Here is a 12,834-nt window from a genome sequence, read left to right as displayed (position 1 = left end):
AGCCTATAACCGGACCACAGCATTCGAAAACATTAAGAAGCCTCAAATCAAGTTCCCTCATACTCAATTTAATAAAGTAAAATTTTTCATAGGACCAATCATTGTTTTTTGTTTTATGTTATATCTAATGGTGGGAAATTTTGTATTTTACGAAATAGGATGAAATAAGATGAGGCAGTTATCGTATTGAAAAGGCGTCGCTCTGCTTTTTTGCTTGAAATACCTTTTTCTCTCTTTCGTTATGTATCATAACACCCCTCTGAGGAAGTCCTTCAGTATTACTTCCTAGAATAACAACAACACAAAAGCGTAAGTATGACTAAATCATGAAAGAGAAGAGGAAGTTGATTCCTCAACTCTGCACCAAGGAGAATTTTCTTTTCTTCTTTGAGCATAATTTCCTGCAAAACTAATCCTTGCAGATTGTCTTTACAGCATATTGCCGTAGTGCTTTAGCTTTGTTCGTTATTTTAATTTGATCACATCAACATAGTAAAGTATTTTTGACCATATTATTAGTTTTCAACTGCGCAAGGAAAAACGAACGTATGTTAATTGAATCTGTTTGATAGGTGATAGGGTGAAGGTGTTATTTTAAATTAATTGTGGTTGGAACAGTAAACAGAATGAAAATAGATCCATAGTCCTCTGACTACCATACAGCCCCAGGTCCATGAAAACCTTAATCCGGTCCTGCGCTTTACAATAGGTTAAACGGAATGAACGCGTTAGAGTCACGTGTATTGCTGTTTATATTTATTTTTTTGCAAAGCCTGGATCGGCAGTTGAGATAACTACGACTTCCCTTAACTACAATGAACGTAAGTGACACATTTTCATGGATTTGATTACTTTTTGCACGTAATTAAACAAATTTGATGAGAGTTATCATTTACAATGCCACTATTCAGCTTAGGGGGACAAACTGTTAGAAATATCGTTGAAAATGATGACATTAATAACAGAGTTCTTTATAATTTTAAACGGGGTTTGAATGCAACCTTGATCGTACTTCAACCTAACAGTTGGCATCTAATTATATCTTAAATACATATAATCAGTGGTGGGATTCAAATATTTTGTCAGCCGGTTATTTCACAAAAGTGATATTTTTCAGCCGGTTCTGTTACAAAAAAGCATATTTTTTAGCCGGTTCTGTTACAAAAAGTCTATTTTTCAGTAGTCATCTGAATACTTGTACTTTTTACACAACAATTCGATTCTTAGACAAACAATCACTAAAGAAACATACTACAATTATAAAAATTAACACAATGTCTAACTGTTACGTTGAAATTCTGGCTTGCTCTGCTTGCATCATAGATCTACAGATTCGGCGAGTCTGCGATGGCTTTTCGGTGTACTATTGATACGGAAGCCGTAATCGTTGGTCATAAAGCATCTTCCGAGGGGCTATATCACAGATGTTATTAAACACATATGTTTGTGTGTGTCTTTCATTGATCGATACGGACTGATGATCCCCCAGTGTGAAGTTGCTTGTACTAACAAAATGTGCAAGTATTGGCGCATGGTTGTTTCTCGACTCGCTCCTCTCTGAGCCTGCATAGCTCAGTTGGTTGAGCGACGGTCCCGGCTTGACCGGAGGTCGTGAGCTCGAACCTCACTCCAGGCCAGTTGTTTTTCTGGCTTGCTCTGCTTGCATCATAGATCGACAGATTCGGCGAATCTGCGATGGCTTTTTGGTGTACTATTGATACGGAAGCCGTAATCGTTGGTCATAAAGCAACTTCCAAGGGGCTAGATCACAGATGTTATTAAACACATATGTTTGTGTGTGTCTTTCATTGTTACGTTGAAACTTGACTATATTGCATATTAAAAAAACACTTAAAAATCGGTGTATCGGATAGATGCAAAAATCCATTGACAGTAACCAGTAATGCTAACAGACTTAGGCCATAAAACCGAAATAAGAACAACATCAACGTCGGAATAAAACCAAAATAAGAGTAATACCTAATAAAATAGGAATAAGTCCTAAATCGGTCGGAATAAGATCTAAATGGTCAGCATTAGGCCTAAACAACACTTTACCTAACTCCTAACCCTATTACTAAGTACATCACTAACTCACCTAACAACTTTCACTCTAACCTTTTTCTTACCCCACCGATTACCCACCAATAACCCTGAGGGCCTAAACAGAGTCAAAAAGTCGGTGCCTCTAATGGCGCCGGTCAATCTCGGGCAGGGTTGGACAAATATTTTTACCGCGGGCCGCATGCGAAACAAAATGTTGTGCCGGACCAGGTCTAATATAGGATCTCAAATTTACGTAATATGACGTCATACTTGACGCTATAAACCACGCTAAATACCATGTTATTACGTTAGGATTTGTGCGCAAATGTACAATTGTAGACGATTTGAAGGTGACAAGACATCGCGCCAAGCGCAAAGAAATCGCGGCAAAATTGTGTTTAAAGTGTTTTAATTTGGATTTAGAGGGAGCGTCACACATTGATCACAGATAAAATATATGTACATTTATTGATATGTTGGCATTAACCAAGTGGCCAGGGGCGTTAACTCATGCAGCAGCCCAAGGTTAAAACACGTTAAAATTTTGCACAGATAAACGAAAATTACTCTTTTCGCTTTTTGAGGCTGTAAGTTGCCGATGTGTCTGCCATACTATTTGACATATTGCAAAAACGGTATAAATCGGGAAAAACAAAAAAAAGGCATTAACTAAATTTGGTTGACAAAATGTGATTCGGTAGGCTATGTTTCAGAGGTTGGAAAACGGCCGTTGTATTAATTTCGTTGATATATTTTTAAGACGGAATATTAGGCTACGTTTGACAAACTTTCGTTTAACAGAGTCACAGTACAAAGGGCGACTTTTGTCTAAAAAGACGCCCAAAAACGCGTGGAACTTAGCGAAAAACAAAAGAGATTCGCGCGAAACGCGAAAACAATTTCCTTTTCAGTCTTTAAAACAGGCTAAAATGGAGTTTGGCGGGGTTATAGATCCGTCTAGGAAATAGTGTTTATTTATGCTACGACCAAACATGTGAGTCGCCCTGGTTTTTATTTTAAGTAAAATGAGCCGCGGGCCAAATTAAACGGCTTGGAGGACCGTATTTTGCCCAGGCCTGATCTAGGGCGTCAAAACGTCGACAGCAAAACGGACTAGAAAAAATTGCGACCATATTTGTTTTAAAATGCAAATTTTAATTTAGATATAGGGGGGACGTCACGAATTGAACACAGTTAATAAATGAACTTTGCTTGATATAATGGCGTTTATCAAATTGTGAGGCGCGTTAACCTAAAATTAAGATTAGACGTAAAAAATTTGCACAAAAAACTTACAATTTTTTTTTTGCTTTTTGAGGCTTTAAATTACCGATGTGTTACTTGCGGTACAACAGCCATATTGCAAAGACGGTGTAAATCGGGAGAAACTCACAATATAGCATTAACTAAATTAGGTTGACAAAATGTGAATCGGTATGTTTCAAAGTAAAAAACGGTCGGAATTTCATTCACATTTCAAAGACGGAATACTTAAAGCGGAAAAAATATATAAATATTAGGCCAAGTTTGTTAAACTTTCGTTGGAGAGACAGTGCAAAGAACGCGATTTGTATTTAAAGATGCCAAAATATCCCGTGGAACATACGGGAAAAGCAAAGAGATTCGCGCGAAACGCGTTAACATTTTCCTTTTTAGTCTATAAAACAAGCTAAAAATAGAATTGCCGGGTTCATGATGAGATCCGTCCCTGTTTACGATACAAACAAACATGTAGAAACTCGCCATTGTTTTCGTTTAGCCTATGTATTTTAAGAAAAAAAAGACACGGGCCGGATTAAATTGCTTGGCGGGCCGGATCGGCCCGCGGGCCGTATGTTGCCCAGGTCTGGTCTAAATACTTTGGTTTTATACATTTTTCTGCTTTAAGTAGGCTACTTTTGCTTATTAGGTCTTATTGTGTGTTTTCATGCTAACCAGTTCGCTGATCTCATACAATTCCGTGAGACAGTTCTATGGAACCGGTGCGAACCGGCTGAATCCCACCACTGCTTATAATATACATATTTTAGTTTTTTTTTCATATGAAAAAACATATCATTTTTTGGTGAATACATAATTTGTATTTCTATATGCTGTGATTTGTGTTACATCTGAAAACATACATCTCTTAGTAAGTTTTTAAATTTTATTTTGCGACGAATCAAGGCGAAATATTTGAAGATGGTGAATCTTCAATCGCTGATTTCTTTTTCGTCTAAAAAATAAAAGAAAACACAAATAAGTCGATGTTTTGAAAAGCAATTATAAGGCCTATCCTTAGTATACTAAATTGAATAATTTCAAAGGTGAATAAGTCGAAAAATGATATAATTACCTGCATATACTACTCTTCAATCAAATCATCTGAAAACGTAAACAAGTATAAATTAGCCAACACTTATTTCATCGATCATATAAAACTAAACACTTTAGAATTATTGCTACAAGTTTTACTATTTAGAAAAACGAATAAGATAATAAGACAAAAATATATACAATCATGTGGCACTCGTGAACGAAAAACTGTATTACATTATTCAACAAGTTTAAAAAAATAACGTTTATACGAAAACCAAACTGTCACAAGCATCGCTAGACAGGGACGCCGGAGCGATTTTACGGCAAGGGGGGCGACTTTTTTGGTAAGGGCAACATAGACCACAGGCGAGCGTAGCGAGCCGAACCATTGGGGGTTCGGGGGTACTCACCTGAAAAAATTTTGCGGCCATGCCCTCTAGATTAGCTTAAAATGGTACCAAAAATGTTTTAACCAATGTCAACCATGTCATTTTATGAATTTTTTGCATTTTTCCGTAGCTCGCATAATATTTAACTTTGTGAAAGCAATATATAATTTTTAATGAAAAGGGCACTTTAGCCCCCCCCCCCCCCCCCTTGCCCCCCTTCGCGCTTGTCCCCCCATCCCCCCGCGCCCCCCCTCTCCGGCGTCTCTGTTGCTAGAACACTCATATTTTGTTTATATTTTGGATTAAAAGGCGTTTATTTTAGTTTTGATAAATTACCCTCTTGATCCTCTTCAGGTAGTTTGTCATCTTCTACTTCATCACCATACTTGCGCCTCCTGACCCTCCAAATACGCCGGCGGCAGTTGCGGCTGTAGTATCTGCAGCGACGACGACGATGATAGTAAAACGCGTCGCCGCTCTCAACTGTGAGGAGTAGGATTCCCAAGAGAAGTGCCAAGAGAAGGAATTTGTTCATCTGAAAATATTACAATAATGATAAAAAACAGTTACGATGATTTGTTTAGCTCGTCGAATAGAGCTTCCACTTCCACGTTATTACATTACAGCTTTAACACTAATAGGCTATACACGTTAGCTTTGAGTAGAAGCAGGGAAAGGAGCGTGTCGTCTTTCATGCGCTTGTAAGCTTAAGTGAAAACCTAAAGCGTTTATGAGAACAACTCATGCTACGCACGCTTTGACATTGAAAGCTGGCAAAACCTGCAAGCAGGAGTGCTTTTAGTGAAGAGCGATATAGGGCTCAAAAGCCTTCCCAGCCATCGTACAACTAGCTTTGCAGTTCGAAGTGACTTCATTTTCGCATCGCATTCGAACAACGGTTAAGATTTCATCTTACCTTGATGTCTTTGCGTTGCAACAAATCAAGTGAAGAGATGTTCCACCAAAGCCGCAATTTATGCGATATTTAGCATAAACTTCCCTTCAAAGTCACTCACGTTCATTGGAGAGAGGAAGTCTTAGTCATCCCAATTGCCGATGATTCTGACTTTCCAAAAACATATGATCAGCGAAGAACGTGACTGTAACACGTACAGACTTGTCTGAAGCGACAATTTGCCCCAAAATCAAATTCTTCTTACTGTCGAATCATAACAAAAATATAGCGCTTGAAAATCTACCTTTTTAGGTTATGTTCTCCCAACGCAGATATTCTATTTCGGGTTATTACTCGCTTACCAACAAAATAATATTAACTTTTCAACGGAAGTGGTAAATACTTTTCAGAGCCAGGAAGCGGGTGATTTCAAGTTGTTACTTTTATAAAACAAAAGCAATTTGTTTATTTGTCGACTATTTAGAAATTTAGTGTTGATTTATTAAAACTTATTTTGTTTAGGGCGGTTTTGTAAAAATATTATTAATTAACTGAAGGGGCAATTTCAGGTACTGGTTTTACTACTATCTTCAAAAGAGAATTTATGTACATCATACATTTTTATAATTTTCGAAGCTTTTTAACCCACTATTGTCGCAACGCCCACTGATAAATACATGAAAATCTGTGACAAAATGGATAACTAAACACGTTGCTTGCGATGCTTAATGTTAAAGTTAATTTATTGCTTAAAAACAAACTTGAAGATATAGCAATCGAGCCTTTGCTAATAGCGCGTCGCCCGTTGTAGATTTTTTCTCTACTAGTAATTAAGAAAGATTATCCCTTTCTTTATTATGATTAATATCCTACTGAGGTTATATTCTGGTTTGACTTCCTGTAATAATCAAAACACTAAAGCCATTAAAATTGCTATATGTTTTTTTTAAGGTTGGTATTGCCTTTATCATTCAAGAGCGAAAGAGGTTTGTTGTTCGATCTCTGCAAGGAGGAGATAATTTTTACTCTTCATTTTGTATAGTTTCCTGCAAATACAATCCTACCACTGTACCCTTGCAGTATATTGGCTCCCTCATTTTGCTTTTTTAAGCGCATTCATTACGTGCAGAAATGCTCAACCACCATTGGATTTTTATTGAGACAAACTACCATAATATTTTTGTAATTTTCAGGTTTTAAATATATATTTCCACACCTTTATCACTTGCCACATGTACGATAACAGTCAATACTTTTTATATACACATTTTTTCGGATATAGGTATCAAGCGAGTAAAGTTGAGTAAATATAATTATAATATAAAAGCACAACAAGGCGATAACGTAAACTTGTCGTAATAGTAACATGTTCCCAAGGGAGTTGTGTGTATTCTCGGCCACGATAAATCAACTTGAAAGACAGAACTATAGCTCTTCAGATTTTTACAATCACAGAAGAAATATACAATTGGTAAACATAGAGCGAAGATTTGGGCTTTTACACAGCATTGTTAATTAGAAATGTTCGCCTACCAAGTACAAAATGTAATTTGAATACATATCACAGTCTGTTTAGGGCAGGGTTTAATGTTTGTAGCAAAAAAATGGTAGAGATTTAAAACACTGAAATTGTTTAAAAAGTAGGCCTACTGTGTACATCTGCCATGTGTGTCAACTAAAATTTGGCCAAATGTGGTTAACCAAACAGAATGCTTTCGAAGATAAAACTAACAATTAGGTCATTTCATTAATGTCGTTCGGAAGATATGGCGAGCCTTTGCACACAGCGTTTTTCTCCTGCTCCCTACAAATACTTCTCCTAATAGAAAGAAAGAATAAGCCTATGGCTTTCTTCATTATGATTAATATCCCACTAAAGGAATCCAATGCTATAACTTCCCGCAATAATCAAAACACTAGAGCGCCAAGTAAAATTACCATATGATTTTTAAGGATGTTATTGCCTTAATCAGTTTAGAGCGAAAGAGGTTTATTGCTCAAAATCTGCAAGGAGGAGAGGTTTCTTCTCTTTACTTTGTAAAGTTTCCCGGTACTCTGCCCTTGCAGCATATTGCCTGACTTGTTTTGTTTTTCGTCGTTTAAATTTGATCTCACCCACTCTGTGAAGCGCGTTGGACCAGCATTGAATTTAGCATGGAGACCAACTTTTAAATTCGTGAGTTTATTTCATCTTATTTTTTGCCTTACCGGTACTGTGGCATTAATATCGACCACATGTACGAAAAACAACCTTCCAATATCTTTAATTCATACACTTTTTAACGTTTGTTTATTATCGTTTTTCAAAAAACTTGACTGTCTCTCTTTACAAACATTGCATGTCAGATAAAATACATTTTAACCTGTTTTATATATTGGCAAATCAACATAAAAAAGCATGGGATCTGTGTAAATGCGAATTTTCCATAATTTTGTAAAATCGGGACGAAACCCAAGTGAGACGTACGTATTGGCAACTAAGTTTCCCATGTTGCCAAGAACGGTTTACGCCTTTACGGCATAACAAACATACTGCTATCTTTGCACACGGGGCGGAGAGGCTCGTCTTCTGAGACACACTGAGAAAATTAATGACTTCCAGTTAAAACCATACGGTAAGTGCCAGAAAAGAATACATTGAGAAGAATGCAGCAATTTGCATCTGCAAGATTAGCACCGACCTTTGCTTTGGTTTATGAGTAAGGTTTTGGTGTTGTGTAAATAAATTTAGGCTCGTTTGAGGATGTATCGTTGCACGATTAGGAAACGTTTATCTTATCAGACAGGAACAGATTCACAAACAGCTACTGACTTTGGTTTAGTGGAAAATTACTGAACTTTTTTCACAAGTTCGTCAGATGACGATATCAGTACTGACTGGAAACGTTTTAAAAAGTTTTTTTGTAATAAAGCATACCAAAGTGTATTTCCAATTTTTTACGTAGTACAACACTCGTATTGTATGTTACACTACACGCGTAATATTTTAAATCACCTTGGCCACCTCGCAAAACAAAAAGCATACATTGGCAAGTAATATTGATAATTCCATCTTAATATATTGCTAATTCCATTTGGTCAATACATGTCAAATCCAACTGTATGAACAATCTTTTTTTTTAAATATAGGAAAATTAAAGGCTCCTGATCTTCCGCATTACAAGTTTAGGCAATATTGCAGAGATGTTCTGGAGTTAATGGTCGAAATGCAACAACACATTGGCCCGAGTCAGCAATAAAGTTAGAGCGCCTATCTCAGCAATGTTTCCATAGCCGGCAATATGCTGCCAAATGACGCAATTTAACTTCCAGGATGTAAAGATTGAGGAGGGGAGTGTTGAATAAAAATGAAATAGGAAAGATTCCTCCGAGCAAAATTGGTGTAAATGTTGCAGCACACAACCGCGAGAAGAATGCAACATTAGGTTGTTGATTTTTAAGGTAGTGCTTTTCCAAAAACTCACAAAATGTACAGGCAAAATAGATAATCATGGTCTAACATGTCATACTTTAGAAAAAAGTAACAAAAATTATAACGAACTTTCATACTCAAACATGCTAAGCACTATGCCCAAATGGTTTTTCAATATTCTAAATCAGGATGTATCCAATATCTGAGGGTTGGCGGAGAGAAATATTGGGGGCCAATATAATGCTTATAATATAAGCCAAATAAACTCAAAGTATGGTTAGAGGTCGTCCAGCATTCGAAACATTAAGAAGCAATGCTGCCTCAAATAAAGTTCCTTCATACTCAATTTAATAAAGTAAAATTGTTCCTAGAACCAATCATTGTTTTTTGTTTTATGTTGTATTTAATGGTGGGATATTTTGTATTTTACTAAAAAAAGATGGAGCCTCTGTCGTTTTGAAAAGGCGTCGCTCTTCTATTTTGCTTGAAATGCTTTTTTCTCTCATTCTTTATGTATCATAACACCCTTCTGAGGAAGTCCTTCAGTATTACTTCCAAGAATAACAACTCAAAGGCGTAAGTTTATTGGCTGAATCATAAAAGATAAGAGGAAGTTTATAACTCTGCACACAGGAGGAATTTTCTTCTCTTCTTTGAGCATCATTTCCTGCAAAACACATCCTTGCAGATTATCTTTACAGCATATTGCCTTAATGCTTTTGCTCGTGGTTGCAAGTTGCAGGATTTTCACCAATTTTGCTCGGAGGAATCTTTCCCATATCTTCTTTATCTAACACGCCCCTGCTCAATCTTTACATCCTGGAAGGTGAATTGCGTCATTTTGCAGCATATTGCCGGCAATGCAGACATTGCCAAGATTAGGCGCTCTAACTAACTTGCAGACTCGGGCCAATTTTTGACGCCCTCCGAAATTTTACGAAAAAAATGAAATAATATTAACCTTTTAACGGCAGTGTTACATACTTTTCAAAGCAAGGAAGCGGGCGATTTCAAGCTGTTTCTTTTTTAATAAAAATAAATTTGTCAACTAATTTGGAAATTTAGTGTTGATTTATTAAAACATAGTTTGTTTAGGGCGGTTTTGTAAAAAAATTATTAATTAACTGAAGGACAATTTCAAGTACTGGTTTTACTATTATCTTCAAAATAAAATACTATGCACATCATACATTTTTATAATTTTGAAAGCTTTTTAAACCAACTATTGTCGAAACGCCCACTAATAAAATACATGAAAATCCGTGAGCTCTCCCCAAAACAACTAAAGTGGAAACGCGAAATATTGAAATATGTATGAAAGTTGGCCAAATGTGCTTAACCAAACAGAATGCTTTCGAAGATAAAACTAACAATTAGGTCATTTCATTAATGCCGTTCGGAAGATATGGCGAGCCTTTGCACACAGCGTTTTTCTCCTGCTCCCTACAAAATACTTCTTCTAATAGAAAGAAAGAGTAAGCCTATGGCTTTCTTCATTATGATTAATATTCTACTAAAGGAATCCAATAGTTTAACTTCCCGCAATACTCAAAACACTAGAGCGCCAAGTAAAATTACCATATGATTTTTAAGGATGTTATTGCCTTAATCAGTTTAGAGCGAAAGAGGTTTATTGCTCAAAATCTGCAAGGAGAAGAGGTTTCTTCTCTTCACTTTGTATAGTTTCCCGGTACTCTGCCCTTGCAGCATATTGCCTGGCTTGTTTTGTTTTTTGTCGTTTAAATTTGATCTCACCCACTATGTGAAGCGCGTTGGGCCAGCATTGAATTTCATTTTAGCATAGAGACCAACTTTTAAATTTATGAGTTTATTTCATCTTATTTTTTGTCTTACCGGTACTGTGGCATTAATATCGACCATATGTATCAAAAAAACAACCTTTCAATATCTTTACTTCATACACTTTTTAACGTTTGTTTATTTTCGTTTTTTAAAAAACTTGACTGTCTGTCTTTACGAACAATGCATGTCAGATAAAATATATTTTAACCCATTTTATATTGGCAAATCAACATAAAAAAGCATGAGATCTGTGTAAATGTGAATTTTCCATAATTTTGTAAAATGGGCGCGAAATCCAAGTGACAAGTTCGTGTTGACAACTAAGTTTCCGATGTTGCCAAGAACGGTTTACGCCTTCACAGCATAACAAACATACTGCTATTTTTGCACACGGGGCGGAAAGGCTCGTCTTCTGAGATGCAATGAGAAAGTTAATGACTTCCAGTTAAAACCATACGGTAAGTGTCAGAAAAAAATACATTGAAAAAATGCTGCAATTTGCATCTGCTAGATTAGCACCGACCTTTGCTTTGGTTTATGAGTAAGGTTTTGGTGTTGTGTAAATAAATTTAGGCTCGTTTGAGGATGTATCGTTACACGATTAGGAAACGTTTATCTTATCAGACAGGAGCAGATTCACAAACAGCTACTGAGTTTGGTTTAGTGGAAAATTACTGATACTAAAACTTTTTTCACAAGTTCGTCAGATGACGATATCAGTACTGACTGGAAACGTTTTAGATAGTTTTTTTGTAATAAAGCATACCCAAAGTGTATTTCCAAGTTTTTAAGTAGTACAACACTCGTATTGTATGTTACACTACACGTGTAATATTTTAAATCACCTTGGTCACCTTGCAAAACAAAGAGCATACATTGGCAAGTAATATTGTTAATTCCATCTGGCCACATACTTGTTAAAAATGATTTTGACTAAATTATCAAAAACTCTAAAATGATTTGGTCAATAAATCTCAAATCCAACTGTTAAAAGAATCTTTTTTTTTAAATATAGCAAAATCAAAGGGTCCTGATCTTCCGCATTACAAGTTTAGTCAATATTACAGAGATGTTCTGCTGTTATTGCTCGGAATGCCCCAAAATTATGACGAAACTTTCATACTCAAACTTGCTAAGCACTTTGCCCAAATGGTTTTTCAATATTCTAAATAAGGATGCATCAAACATCAGGGCGGAGAGAAGTATGGGGCCACTATAATGCTTATAATATAAGCCAAATAAACTCAAAGTTGTGCTTTTTATTATGGTTAGAGGTCGTTCAACATTCGAAACATCAAGAAGCAATGCTTCCTCAAATAAAGTTCCTTCATACTCAATTTAATAAAGTAAGATTTTTCATAAGACCAATCATTGTTTTTTGCTTTATGTTATATCTAATGGTGGGAAATTTTGTATTTTACGAAATCGGCGGAAATAAGATGAGGCAGTTATCGTATTGAAAAGGCGTCGCTCTGCTTTTTTGCTTGAAATACCTTTTTCTCTCTTTCGTTATGTATCATAACACCCCTCTGAGGAAGTCCTTCAGTATTACTTCCTAGAATAACAACAACACAAAAGCGTAAGTATGACTAAATCATGAAAGAGAAGAGGAAGTTCATTCCTCAACTCTGCGCCAAGGAGGAATTTTCTTCTCTTCTTTGAGCATAATTTCCTGCAAAACAAATCCTTGCAGATTGTCTTTACAGCATATTGCCGTAGTGCTTTAGCTTTGTTCGTTATTTTAATTTGATCACATCAACATAGTAAAGTATTTTTGACCATTTTATTAGTTTTCAACTGCCCAAGGAAAAACGAACGTAGGCCTACTGTTACAAATTTTAAATTTCCGTAATAATTAAGTCCCTTTTCGAAAGGCTTTTGAAAAGGCGAAAAGAACTTTCATTGCATTTTTTAATTACTATTTTTCCGGCCATTGTTTAATCCGAGAAATGCATTGTCACGAATTCAAAAAGATTGTTTATAGAGTTGAA

General features: G+C 36.0%; 1 long non-coding RNA gene across 1 annotated transcript; it reads right to left on the bottom strand.

Annotated features, from left to right (window-relative positions):
- Nucleotides 1-4,178: 4,178 nt before the first annotated feature.
- Nucleotides 4,179-5,673, bottom strand: LOC146167097 (uncharacterized). The gene is made up of 4 exons (XR_014500935.1): nucleotides 5,650-5,673; nucleotides 5,070-5,268; nucleotides 4,382-4,410; nucleotides 4,179-4,261 (listed from the first exon to the last, which is right to left on the bottom strand). It is a non-coding gene; the product is annotated as an uncharacterized LOC146167097 (long non-coding RNA).
- Between the last annotated feature and the right edge of the window lie 7,161 nt (nucleotides 5,674-12,834).

Source organism: Ascidiella aspersa, chromosome 1 (assembly GCF_963924565.1).
Source record: "Ascidiella aspersa chromosome 1, kaAscAspe10.2, whole genome shotgun sequence".
NCBI lineage: Eukaryota > Metazoa > Chordata > Ascidiacea > Phlebobranchia > Ascidiidae > Ascidiella > Ascidiella aspersa.
This window is presented reverse-complemented; position numbering and strand designations above follow the sequence as displayed.